Raw genomic sequence first — 14,839 nt, 5'->3', positions numbered from 1 at the left:
GCTTTAAAGGTGTAACAGTAAAGAGAAAAAGAAACATTGAAATAATGTATTTTACAAAGAGAGAGTGTGTTTACTACATAACAATTTTAGAAATATAAATTAGGCTTAAGAGTATTTTATAATTTATTAAAAGTTTGTTGTATGAACCAAAAAGCTCTGCAAGTTAATGTCTGATAACTCAGAATATTCAATCAATTAATAGACACTAACGCAAAATTTACAGGACTACCAAAGTGTGATTATCTTTGTAGTGGGGTGCAGTGATAATCATCATTTTTTCTATATCTATATACTTTTTATCTGTACATGCACATATATGTGTGCATCTTCTGATCACAAATTGAACATTCCTAAGTTTTAAGTGTCATATATGGATGGTTAAGAGTGATGGCTGGTGTCATATTATTTGGATTTGAATCAAAGTTTTGTCACTTTGGAGCATTTTGGCTTTGAAAAGTTATTAATTTTTTTACCCTTAGTTTTCTCATCTGTGTGACTGTAAGTTAATGGTACTCATGCCACAGGGTTGTTAGAAGTATTAAGTGAAATAACACATGTTAAGTACTGTGAACAGTGTTTCCCACAGTAACACTCAGTAAATACTAGGTTTTATTATTGATTTTTCAGATGTAAATAGCAAGTAGCTTATTTTCATAACTTACAATTTAGTGTTTGGAGTTGTTTTCTGTGTTGTTTGTGTCATTAAGGTTTCAAAATGTCAAAAATAACAAATCCTCTTTGACCTAGATGGTCTAATTCTTCCCTTTCTGTCTCCATTTTTACTGACTTTCTAATTTATGTATTACATTAAGTGCTAGATTAAGACTGGATTTCAGGAGGAAATAGGTGCTACCTTTACATTATGAATTGGTCATAACTAGAACTTTTGACTAACTAATGTATCTCTTCTGGCCATTAAAGTTTTTTACTGTAGATGAAGTGAAAGGGAAAAGTAGTACAATTTCATATTAAGCTTTAAAAATGCCAGTGTTGTGGGGTGCCTGGGTGGCTCAGTCAGTTAAGCGTCCAGCTTCAGCTCAGGTCATGATCTCATGGTCCATGGGTTCAAGCTCCACATCAGGCTCTTTGCTGACAGCTCAGAACCTGGAGCCTGCTTTGGTTTCCGTGTCTCTCTCTCTCTGCCCCGCCCCCCCCCCCCCCCCCGCCCCCATGCTCTGTCTCTCAAAAATGAATAAACATTCAAAAAATTTTTTAAAAATGTCAGTGTTGTGTAGTTTTCTATTATGGGAAGTACTATGATTCTTGTCAGTTTGATAAAGTTTTATGTAAAGCAGCTTTGAATTTAGGTAAGCTCTTTTAGATTGTTCCTTTTATAGGGGATAGATAGGTGAGGAACACAAGAATCCTTTGTTTAAGATATAAATATGTATATATATATATATATATACATATATACATGCATATATAATTGGCTTGATTAGTATTACTAATACTGTGCAGTAGGTTAAGAAAAGGACTGAGGGCTACGCTATTACAAATAAAATTTGTACTTACGAGTCTAAATATGGATATGAAATATAATTTCAGTCTATACAACAGCTGCCTATTTGCATTCATACAATAATATAATAAACTGCTATACTTAAGAAGGGGGTGTTCATGTTATAAAAACATTTTACTTAGCTGGAGATTATGCCATCACAGTCCTTTGTGGGTGAATCTAGATGTCTTTATCTTCCTTTCTATACTTAGTTTTGCTTTCTTATTACTGATGCTTTTTGGATGTGTTGATTATTTTCTCTTGGCTTCTGTCTTTTACTATTCTCTGTGTCTGTAAGCTTGCAGTTTGCTCTCTTAGGGCTTTTCCCCAATCTTTACCCTTTCCTCCCTCCCTTCCTACCCTAAACAGGACATGATAGAGAATTTAACTTTGATTTTTAAATTACACAACACTTATGGATATAAAAATATTTTCTCTTGTTAACTTAAGTGGTGAACAAATAAAACAGTTTATATATATTTAATACATTGTATTAGAATTTCTTTTTGTGGTTGTATGCCTCTTGTCTAAATTTATTTTGATTAAAAAAGACTCATCATCTCTGAGTTAATGAACACTGCTGAGGTTTTTTTTTTTTATTATTATGATTTTAGAGGATTTTGTAGTACTTTCAGGGTTATTGTTCTGATATTAAGTTGTTACTGTACAGCCTTCAGAAATGTGAAGGAAATTATGTGAATCTGTGCCAACTCTAGAACATACCCTGAAAGTTATCTGAATTCTAATAGCTGCATCAGATCTAATTGACATCAGATTCTTAAAGAGTACCAAGGGCTTTAAGATATTAGTGTCAGTTTAGTTACTTTAGGTATTTCTGATAAATTGAATTTTTAAAAATAAATCACTTTTATTTGGCTATTCAGATATCGGGTATAGAATTTTGCCTATCCCCTCCTTTTTTAAAAAGTCTACTTGAGAGTCAGTTTATTTTATTTTTTTAAATGTTTATTTATTTTTGAGACAGAGAGAGACAGACCATGAACGGGGGAGGAGCAGAGAGAGAGAGGGAGACACAGAATCCAAAGCAGGCTCCAGGCTCTGAGCTGTCAGCACAGAGCCCGATGCGGGGCTGGAACTCACAGACCATGAGATCGTGACCTGAGCCGAAGTCAGACGCTTAACCGACTGAGCCACCCAGGGGCCCCGAGAGTCAGTTTAAAATAATGGTATAGAGCATGCTTGAATTTTAAACAAAGTTCAGTTCATGGTCCAGTTCTATGACTGAGCTGTTCCCTCATTTGCAGAATAGAGTTAGTAATACAACTTCTGTCAGAGTTGTTGTGAGAAATATACGTAAAGTGGTTGGCAAAGGTCTTAGCCAGTGCTAAGCACTTAATAAATGATGGCTCCTATTGTTTTAGAGGATGCCCTTTTTCATAAGAAAGAAAGGAAAGGTAGAAGATTGGTGATAGTTCATTGCTAAGCTGTACGTTGAAATACAGCTCTCTCTGCTGTGATAGGCTTGTGTTGTTTTGATTTCCCCTTGGTGCTATATTATGGGGAAAAGCAGAAGTTGAGTTGTGAATATCGAAACTTTTATTCTTGTATTGTTATAGTCATATATAAATGAGGGAGAAGAGAGACCATTTATGAATATGGCCTGTTTTATCTTGCTTTTGCACCCAGGAACTGCTGTGGTAAAAGTTTTGTGTACTTCAGACCACTTTTGTAAGTGGAAGTCTTCTGGTGTATTAATTGAATTCATTCTTTATAATTCAGTTTTTTTAAAGGTACTTATTAATATGAATTGCCATGTAACTAAGCTTATTTTTCAGTATGAGTTAATGATAAGAGAATGGTCTTTGATGTTTGAGGATCTTTATGTAGCCCAGAGAGGGTAGGTAAGCAGTATACCAATTGTGGGATTAGAAATGCCAAGTGTAATATTGTATTATATCAGAACAGTACATTTCAGTTTAGTGTCATAGTGACAGGATCTAAAGAGAACAAGGTATTTGTGGAATGGGAAGAAAATTAGTGAGAAACCTGGACATTCAAGATTTTAATTTTTTTTTTTGTTTTCTTGCCTTGCAAAATATAATGGAACAATGCCCCCTTTCCCATTAAAACATTTCCATGGTTGTTTGAAGAAATGTAGTACATGAAAACACTCTCCATTATTCAGAAGGATAATTTTTAAAATAATGTACTTAAAGAAGTATATAAATTATATAAAAATAAAAAGTACATAATTTAAATCAATTTTTTAAAATGCAAGTTTGCAAACATACAGAAACCTTGAAAAATACTGCCATTAGCACCCATGTACCTGCTAAGTACTTGGATTTGCTAACATTTTTTTGTCATATTTGCTTTATTTTTGACTCTGTGTGTGTTGTTATTGTAGCTGAATCTTTTTTGTTTTTTTGAGTTTATTTATTTACTGTGAGAGAGAGAATCCCAAGCAGGCTCTGTGCTGTTAGTGGGGAGAGTCTGGTGGGTGGGCCCAGGCTCATGACCATAAGATAGTGACCTGAGCCAAAAAATCAGCAGTCGGACCCCATAACCGAGTGAGCCACCCGGGTGCTCCTGTAGCTGAATCATTTTAAAGTAAACTGCAGATATTATGTCACTTCTCCTCACAATATCCCATAATCTTCCAAAAATAAGGATTTTTTTGGGGGGGGGAGGGGACTTTTTAAGTTTCTATTTTAATTCCCGTATAGTTAACCTACAGTGTTCTGTCAGTTTCAGGTGTACAGTATAGTGATTCACCAAGTCCGTACATTACCTGATGCTCGTCACAAGTGTGCTCCTTAATCCCCATCACCTATTTAACCCATCTCCCCATTCCCTTCCCCTTTGGTAACCATCATTTCTCTATAATCAAGAGTTTGTTTCTTGATTTGTCTTTTTCCCCTTTGCTCATTTGTCTTGTTTCTTAAATTTCATATATGAGTGATATATGGCATTTATCTTTCTCAGACTTATTTTGCTTAGCTTAATATTCTCTAGCTCCATCCATGCCATTGTAAATGGCAAGATTTCTTTCTTTTGTATGACTGAATAATATTCCATTGTATATATATACACCACATCTGTATCCACTCAGCAATTGATGGACACTCGGGCTGCTTCCATATCTTGGCTATTGTGACTAATACTGCTAAACACAGGGGTGCATGTGTCCCTTTGAATTGGTGTTTTTGTATTCTTTGGGTAAATAAATACCCAATAGTGCGATTGCTGGATCTTAGGGTAGGTCCATTTTTAATTTTTAATTTTTGAGGAACCTGCATACTGTTTTCCAGAGTGGCTGCACCAGTTTGCATTCCTACCAACCATATGCAAGTGTTTCTTTTTCTCCACCTGTTGTTTGTTGTGTTATTGATTTTAGCCATTCTGACAGGTTTGAGGAGATATCTCACTGTAGTTTTGATTTGCATTTCCCTGATGGTAAGTGATGATGAACATCTTTTCATGTGTCTGTTGGCCATCTATACATCCCTGGAGAAATGTCTGTTCATGTCTTCTGCCATTTTTTTTTTTAAAAAGTGTATTTACTTATTTATTTTGAGAGAGAGAGAGAGAGAATGAATCCCAAGCAGGCTCCGTGCTGTCAGTGCAGAGCCGGACATAAGGCTTGATCTGATGATCCGTGGATCCGTGAGATCATGACCTGAGCTGAAACCATGAGTTGGACGCTTAACTGACTGAGCCACCCAGGTGCCCCTGCACATATTTTAGTTGGATTTATTATGGGTATTGAGTTTTATCAGTTCTTTATATATTTTGGATAGTAACCTTTTATCAGATATGTCATTAGCAAATATCTTCTCCCATTCCATCGGTTGCCATTTAGTTTTGCTGATTGTTTCCTTCTCTGTGCAGATGCTTTTTATTTTGATGTAGTTTCATATATTTGCTTTTATTTCCCTTGCTTCAGGAGACAACTAGAAAAAAGTTGCTATGGCTGATGTCAAAGTGGTTACTGCCTATGTTCTCTTCTAGGATTTTTTATGGTTTCAGGTCTCACATTTAGATCTCTAATCCATTTTGAGTTCATTTTTGTGTATGATGTAAGAAAGTGGTCCAGTTTCTTTCCTTTGCATGTTACTGTCCAGTTTTCCCAGCACCATCTGTGAAGAAACTTTTTCCCATTGAATATTCTTTCTTGCTTTGTTGAAGATTAATTGACCATATAGTTATGGATATCTGGGTTTTCTCTTCTGTTCATCTCTATGTCTGTTTTTGTGCCAGTTCCATACTGTTTTGATCCCTGCAGCTTTGTAATATAACTTGAAGTCCGGAATTGTATGACTTCAACTTTTCTTTTCCTTTTCGAGATTGCTTTGACTATTTGGGCTCTTTGTGGTTCCATACAAATTTTAGAATTGTTTGTTCTGGTTCTGTGAAAAATGTTGTTAGTATTTTGATGGGGATTGTATTAAATGAGGATTAAAAAAAATTTTTTTTAATGTTCATTTATTTTTGAGAGAGGCAGAGTGTGAGCAGGGGAGGGGCAGACAGGGAGGGAGACACAGAATCCAAAGCAAGCCCCAGGCTCTGAACTGCCAGCACAGAGCCTGACGTGCGGCTCGAACCCATGAACTGTGAGACCATGACCTGAGCCAAAGTCAGACGCCCAACTGACTGAGCCACCCAGGCACCCCAAATGAGGATTTTTAAAAATTTAGCCACAGTATTATTGTTACACCTAATAAAACTACCAGTAATTTTCTGTTGTCATTGAATATTCACTGTATTAAAATTCCCCAGTTTGAACCAGGATCTACTCCAGTAATATCTTTAATCCAGAATAGGTAATCTCATCTTTGTTTCTCCTCTCTTTCTCATCCTCAGTTTCCTCTTCATTGTTGTGAGTGTTCTGTTTTAGGATGCTGTGTGGAATGCACACAGCAACATCGTGGACCTCCATGATTGTACCTACTCCTCTACCTCCCATCACCTTTTGATAACCAAAAAATGGCTCCCATGTTGCTAAATGTCTCCCAGGGAGCAAAGTTGTCCCTGGCTGAGAGCCACTGCATTAAAAGTAGTACCTTTTCTGCACTTCAATTTTTTAGATACTTATTCTTTAGAATTTTTTTTTTATCTTGATTCTGTTCTGTTGTTCTGCGTGTCCAGCCTGTTTTGCTTATTTATTTTATTTTCTTTGTTGTTTAACTAGTAAGTGGTACTCTAAAAATAGTTTTATTGAGATATTATTCATATACCATATAATTCATTCAAAGGGTATAAATTCGGTGACTTTAATAAGAATTATGCTTCCATTGCTGCAATAAGTTGTAGAACTCCTTACCCCCAAATAGAAAAACCCTCACCCTTTAGCCGTCATTTCCAAATCTTCCTTCCTTTGAGCCCCAGACCATCACAAATATGTCTCTGTGGATTTGCCTATTCGGGACATTTTGTATGAATGGAATCAGAATATGTGGACTTTGTGATTGGCTTCTTTCACTTAGCATGTTTTCACGGTTCATCCATGTTTGTAGCACGTATTAGTACTTGAAACTTTTTTAATTGCTGAATATTCCATTGTATAGCTACACCACATTTTGTGCATCCTTTTATCTTTTGATGGGCATTGGGTCATTTCCATTTTTGGGCTATTCTGAATAATGCTGGTATGAACACTTGTGTGCAGGTTTTTGTATGGACATATGTTTTTATTTCTCTTGGGATGTATACTAGGAATGGAATTTCTGGATCATATGTTAACTATATTTAACCTTTTGAGGAACTGTGGAGTGTTTTCCAAAGCGGCTTATACCATTTGACATTCCCATCAGCAATATAGTTAAGGTTCTAATTTCCACATCCTTGAGATTATTTGTTATTATCTCTCTTTTTGGTTATAGCTGTCTGGTGGGTGAGAAGTGGTGTCTTATAGTGGTTTTGATTTGCATTTCCCTTATGCATAATGTTGTTGAACCTTTTTTCATCTGCTTTTCATGACCAGTTATCTTCACTGGAGAAATTTGTATACGAATCTTGTGCTCATTTTAAAATTGGGCTATTTGTATATTTCTTACTCAGTTTTAACAGTTTGTTGTATGTTATATATAGAGGTTCATTAGCAGATGTATAAGTTATAAACATTTTCTCCCATTCTGTGTCTTGGGTTTCATTTTCTTGATGGTATCATTTGAGTGCAAACTTTTCTGATCTTGATATAGTCTAATCTATCTACTTTTCTTTGGTTGATAGTGCTTCTGGTGTCAAAAGGTATTTACATTTTGCAATGCATTTTTGGTTAACTTCAGGAGATAGTATTAACTTAAGATAGACTTAACAGATAAAAGTAGGACTGAAATTAAATCGTTGCAGTTTTCTCCAACTTGAGTTAAAAAAAATTATTTTTTGTGAATTTTAATATCATATCTAGGTGGTGTGTATGTGTTTATAGAAAAGACTTTACTGAGATTTGAGGGTGATGAGTTGGGTTTACATTGTGCAGTGTTGGATAATTAACAACCACTGTATTCTTTAGTGGGGAAGCTAACTACAGTAACCTGGAATTCTGCAGTGTTTCTGTCTTCATTTGCCTTGTTATGAGTGTTCTTCATGGTTAGTAACACCCCTGGAGGAGGAGGAATCTTCGAAAAGCAAAAATACAATATATTTCCAACCTTGCCCTCTCTGCTCCTGTAATCTGCTTACTCCTGCTCACTAAATTCTTGGATGCATTATCTCCTTGATAAATTCTTAGTTGTATTGTCTCATGATAATTTCGGTGCTTATTCATTATTTTTTCTCCTAGCATAATCTGAGTTTCTAGGTACTAACTTTGGAGATCCTTTATTGGCCTGGCTTGATTCAGCATGACTCTAGGTTCAGGAATCTTATTTCAGATCATGATACTCTTGAGGATCATCTCTGTTTATGGTTCGGCTGCCTCTCCACAGTCACTTGCAGCAGTGTCTGCCTTCCTCACCCCCACCTTCTTAGTTATACTTCTTACTGAATGTTGTAAGATTCTTGTTAACTACTTAAATAGACTTTGGTAATATACAAATATCTAGTTTTTCTTTAAGATTTTCCATATGCAAATCTGTTTTAAAGGTCATGTGTGTTAAGCTATTGCCTCATTATTACCGTAATTTGACCACCTATTTTGTCTTGCTTTCTCCAGAAGGTGAAAGGTTTTACTTGGTGAAGTACAAGTTTTATGACAGCCTTTGTGATCTTAGCTTGATAGAAATAAATGTAATAATGTATTCATTTAAATATTTTAAGTGAATTGTTAATCAAATATTAATAAAATCAGTTAAGAATATGGTGTATCTTTTGTAGGAAAAGTGATATGTGTAATCTAAAAATAGTATTGTTTGCGCTTTATTTTCTTGTTAAAAAATTACATGAATTTTGAAAAGTAAATCAGTGCAAAAGCATTTTTTAGTAAAAAGTGAAAGTATTGTTTTCTTTTTCCATTAAAAATGTTTCTGTATTTACTTCCATTCCTTTCTCTATATTTCAACACGCTAGAGAATTTTCATTAAATGTTTAAAAATTACTGTTAAGATAGTGATGTGAATTACCTTTTCCTGCTTTGATAAGTTTCTGAAATGTTTATCTAATTTTTCCAATGGTTTTTGTTTGTTGGTACACTTAAACTCTTATCTTCTCTCTACTGTGTAGACAGTAGTTGCTCAATGAATTGATTTGATACAGAAACCAAGGGTAAGTGGAACCTAAGTGTTTGGATGCCAGTTGATGATCAGAAAGGAAGATAAACTGTTGAAGATTAATATTGGGGAAAAAAGTCTTGATATGTATAATGTTTTAGATGATTGATCAGGATACTGTGTGTTCAGTATATACTACTGAGAGCATACTGTATGTGCCAAATGTTACACTTGGCACCAAGAATACATCAATGAACAAAACATACACAATTTATGTCCTCATGAGACTTATAGCATATGGTATATATATCAGAAAATAAACAAGCACTTCCAACATAATGTGATAAATGAGGATATTGGCAAGAGAGTGGTTGAAATGGTAAACCATGGAGTCCTATTTAGATAGGGAAGTGAATACAGAAGTGGGCTAAATGAGGAGAAAGTAGAAGAATCAAGTGTCTGCAACTCTGAATGACAAAAATAGTTGCAGTTGATATAACTAATTTGAGCTGGAAGATTGTGGTCAGAGAATAAGATAATTTTCACATTTCCCTTTCAAAAAAGACAGGTGATGATGAAGTCTAGAGTGTGGTGTTATAGTGGCTAAAGTGGAGTTGCATTGAAAGTTGGCAGAGATCAAATGCTAATGATGTTCAAAGTAGCGTAATGGTTGGATTATCCATATGTATGTTAAATACTTCAAGGTTATGTAGCATTTGGGAGAGAAGAATATTGTGTGCCATGTATAAAGAGTTTTGAGTGAATAGTTAGGAATTCCTTGGAGACTAATAGTTCCCACCTGTGACCATATTGGAATCACCTGGGGGACTTTACAAACTAATAATGCTCTTTCCTTAACTTTGATGCACCTTGGAAAAATGGCTAGCTCTCATCCCTAGCTTCTCTGATTCAATTTGCATGTGGTGTAACGTGGGCAGTGAGACTTTAAATGCCCCAGGTGATTCCAAGGTGCAGGAATTGCACAGGAACAGGGGGTTTTACAGGAAACTGCCTGGGACTTATGATTGGGATCATGACCCAGCATCAAAAAGTGGGACTAAGTGATAAATGAAAAAATAAGCAACCTTTGAGAGGGTTGCTGGAGAAGCAGCTTTTACTTAAAGCCAACAGTGAGGGTTTTGAGGTGTGCTAGTTTTTATTGTGGAGCAGAGTAAACCTACAGGAAAGCTTTGGGAGGGAAGGAGGCAGTGGGAAGTAGGATAATGGAGGGGAAAAACGCAAGAACAGTACAGTGGTTAGTGTACAGGTGAGTTCTGGTAAGTGAATAAATTTGTCTGTTGGTACTGACCAAAAACAACAGGGCATAGTGGGTTTGGAATTCATGTGGAAAGTACATTCATTAGTCCCGCAGTGGATGACAGTTGGTAATGGGTTAATGGTTCTCAGGAGTTAGTTTCAACCTTGATGGGTTCAACATCATAGGAAATGGTAGCCTTGTACCCTTCTCTTTGTTACAGGGTTTGGGTTGATTGAGCAAGATCCATGGAGAGACCCAGAGTTCTGGGAGGTTAGTCTACAGGCTCCCTGGGGAGGGGTTAGAGGCATGGTCTGTTTGTTCTGCTACTGGCAGGTGGCAGCTTTGGAGCCTTAAGGCTTGGTCAGTTCTGCATAGCCTAGTTTTGTTTACTCCAGTTTGCTGCTTATGTGATTTTGGCACTCTGCTGTACCTACTAATACTGGCAAAGCCTTCCCTATTTCTTTACTTTTACACTTGATGCTTTTCAGGAAAAATTTTGTTTCCAGTTTCAGATTTGTGAGCAACTATTGATGGGTTCCCCGCCCCCCCCCCCCCCCCAATGTACAAGATGTGACATAGACTTAGAAATAGTGAAAAAGGACCTTATGTATTACATAGGCAAACTTCCCTTATTATATATTAGAATTTTAAGTTGTAGAGAGTCAAAGTGAGTTTCACAAAGAAACCACTCAGCCTAGATTAACTGACGTATAAACCATATATGGGCCTAAAGGTTTATAATTGTTAAACTGATTCAAATTTGTGGCAAGAATAAATGGGTTAGTTGCAGCTCGTTTAATCATTTTGACATGTAACTTTAACCTTGGGAAATGAGATCATCAGACCTCCCTGTCAACAGAGTGCAGCCAGTTTACTTTTCTTTTAAAATTAAAGCTTTTTAAAGTATAATACTTGAAGGCTGAAAGAGCTACCCTAGCTATGCAAATATACTATGAAATTACTTTTGAATGAGTTCATTCAAAACATTCTAAAAAAATTTCGATATATTTTGGTCAAAATAAGGTAAGTAGTAATGTAGTAAATTTGATAACAGCCTGGTATAGAAATAAGAAAATTGTATGCTAAGTGGAAAACAAGACTTTTTGCATAATTATAGTGTATCATGTTAACTAGCAATTAAAACCCATGTGCTTTTACTAAGCAAAATGTATGTCATGATTAAAGCTTTTATACTTTTTAAAATTAGATGATTTTTCATACAGTGACCTTATTTCATATGTGTTTGAATTGTGGAATTAAAAGTAATTTTTTGAGGCTATGATACAAAGCAAATGAAGCCTATGATAGGTCATGGGGATTTAGGGTACATAAAAAAGATGGTTGTAACAGCTAGGTTATGACATGCGTTTTTATATCTTTTGTATTCATAGTTTTCAGATGTACTTAGCAAAGTGAAAATTGAGGCACAATTATGCTAAATAGTGCTTGTTTTCCTTTTCTGTCTTTTTTTATAAGTTTTAGAGCACATGAGTGGGGGAGGGGGGGAGAGAGAGAGAGAGAGAGAGAGAGAGAGAGAGAGACAATCTTAAGCAGACTTCACGCTCAGCATAGAGACCAACATGGGGCTCTATCCCATAATCTTGGCATCATGACCTGAGCTGAAATCAAGAGTTGATGCTCAACCAACTGAGCCACCTGGGTGCCCCTCCTTTTCTCTTCTTGGATTGCGTTCATTGACTTATCTGATGTTTAGGTCGATATGAATGGTACTGATAGTTCTAAAACTCAGATGATATTTATTAAAAAAACTACACGACAAGTCAGTTGTCTCAGTCATCTTTCGTTACATCTTAATGTTTAAACAATACAGATTCAGGTGATTCAGAGGAATGTTAAAATTTTTCTTTGGTTATGACAGCTGACATCTTTTGGCTTAAATTTTCTAAGCCAAAATTATTTCTACTCTCCTGTATGGTGGGAAATTCTGGTAACTCAGGTCAACATTTGTTATGTTGGAATATACCGAAAGCTGCTTCCTGTGGGAAACTTTGGCTTTGCTCATTTGTTTTTGCTTTTGTCGACCACCTTATAAAAGTAGGGTTGTGAGAACACTAGTTAGTGTCTTTAAGACTTACCTGATTTTTAGGTGTATGTGGGTTAACTCTAAATTAGAAATATAGACTACCAACATCTCAGACTGTATGATACTCAGTACAGAGCCCAAAAGATTTGATACTGAGGCAAAATCCCCAACAGTTATTTAATCCAACTTTTCTTCTAGACTCTTTCATCTAGTTTTTTGTTGATAATTGTGGTTAGATTCTCTAATTTTTGCACTTGGATATGTAGTTTGACCCCTAGAAAACCTTAATCTTAGAACACATTAGTTTTACTCCTTGCAGAATTGTCTTCATTGAATTGACTTTTAATGTTTATGTCCACTTTTATTTAAAGTCATTATGAGAAGCAATGTTGTTAAACTTTCTAATGACTTTCCTGCATAACTATTGTTGAGAACATTAACCAGTACTTCATGCTTTGTTTTTCAGATAAATTCCTATATGATACAATTGTTTAAAAATTCAGAGCTGCAAATAGAGAGCACTAGTTAAGTGAGAGGAACCTTGGATATCATCTGTTTCCAACCTGTTTACAGATGAAGAAATTAAGGCCCAGAGAGGTCAGCTATAAGTAGCTGGCCTAGAACCCGAGTCTGGAAATTGTGTCTTCTAACAACTGACCCAGTTTTTTTTTTAAGTTTTTAAAAAAATTGAGATGAAATTGAAGTTGACATAGCAGAGTTAACCATTTTAAAATGAACAGTTCATTGGCATTTAGTATATTCACAGTGTTGTGCAACTACTACCTCTATCTAGTTCCAAGACATTTTCATCACCTCAAAAAGAAGACTTTATTCATTACACTTGTTCCCCATTTTCTCCCTCCTCCTCCTCCTCCCCGCCCCGCCACCCCCCCCACCCCCCACCCCGGCAGTTGGCAGCCACCATTCTGCATTCTGTCTCTATGGATGTAGCTATTCTGGATATTTCACATAAATGGAATCATACAGTTTGACCTTTAGTATATGGCATCTTTCATTTAGCATAATGTATACATGTTGTAGCATGCATCAGTACTTTATTCCTTTTTATGGCTGATTAATGCTCTGTTGTATGTAGATACCACAATTTGTTTACATCCATTCACTTATTGACAGACATTTGGGCCGTTTCCACTTTTTGGCTATTATGAATAGTGATGCCATGAATGTATATGTACATGTATTTGAGTTTTCAGTCCTTTGGGGTATTTCACTGGAAGTGAAATTTCTGGGTCACGTAGTAACTGTTCATTGTAGGGTCTTTCCATTTTACTTATCACCTAGTTTTATTTATTTATTTTTGTTTCCTCTCTCCTCCACTATGATAAGAGCATGGTGACTTGGAAAAGAAAGTGAGCCAAAAAAAGTTTTTTAAAGGTATGAGCTCTTGGTATGTTTTATGCAATAGATTTTCTTTTTTTTTTTTTTTTTTAATTTTTTTTTTTTTAAGTTTATTTATTTTTGAGACAGAGAGAGACAGAGCATGAACGGGGGAGGGTCAGAGAGAGTGGGAGACACAGAATCAGAAGCAGGCTCCAGGGTCTGAGCCACCAGCCCAGAGCCCGATGCGGGGCTCGAACTCACGGACCGCGAGATGGTGACCTGAGCCGAAGTTGGACGCTTAACCGACTGAGCCACCCAGGCGCCCCTGCAATAGATTTTCAACCACACTTACCCTTTTTTTTTTTTTTTTTGCTCCCTGTGGTTTATTGGTTTATTGAATTTGATTTTGGTTTGTTCCTTTCATTCAAACTGAAATTGTACTCCTTCATTTCTTTTTCCTTACTAGAACCCATGAGAATGGTTTTAGACATCTAAGTAAATTTATTTATTGTCATTTATGACAACGACCTGAAGATAATCGAAAAGAAGAAATAGCAACACAGATAGTCTTGGCTTCTTTCAAGGAGTTATGTTTAGGTTTTAATTGACTTAAGTGCAGGTCAGATTTCTTTGTCTTCCACTTGTGTTTTTGGGGTCAGTTGGTAGGGCTTGGCAGTTTTTGTGTTGATCAAAAATTTTGAGACCATTGTATCACTTTAATGTATTTATTAAAACAATGCCATATATTATACTTGATGAATGGTTGTTGTAGAAAATTTAAAGTAAATGCTTTAAGGTAGATTAAATAGTCATCAAATCTCTTGTTTTTGAGGTAAAGCTGATTTTGATTTAGTTGGACTAAATAATGACCCTCTGTCATTATTGAAGTGTCATATATATATATATATATATATATATATATATATGTATGTATGTACGTATTTCATTTTTTCTTTGGTTTTAATAATAAAATGGCCCTCACTGAATTATCTGTTTGCCTAGAAAGAAAAAAAAAAGTGTTAAACTATTGTTAACCCTGGAAGACCTAATTGAGTTTTCCTGTTCACTGAGAAAACTTATTCCAA

The 14,839-nt window shown here is 35.6% G+C and overlaps 1 protein-coding gene across 4 annotated transcripts in view; it reads left to right on the top strand.

The window, feature by feature from the left end:
• Positions 1-14,839, top strand: part of SNX13 (sorting nexin 13) — a 135,605-nt gene that overhangs the window by 11,427 nt on the left and 109,339 nt on the right. The window lies entirely within an intron of this gene.

This window comes from Panthera onca, chromosome A2 (assembly GCF_046562875.1).
Source record: "Panthera onca isolate mPanOnc1 chromosome A2, mPanOnc1 haplotype 2, whole genome shotgun sequence".
Lineage (NCBI taxonomy): Eukaryota > Metazoa > Chordata > Mammalia > Carnivora > Felidae > Panthera > Panthera onca.
The sequence above is the reverse complement of the archived record's forward strand: the minus strand, read 5'-3'. Positions and strand labels throughout refer to the sequence as shown.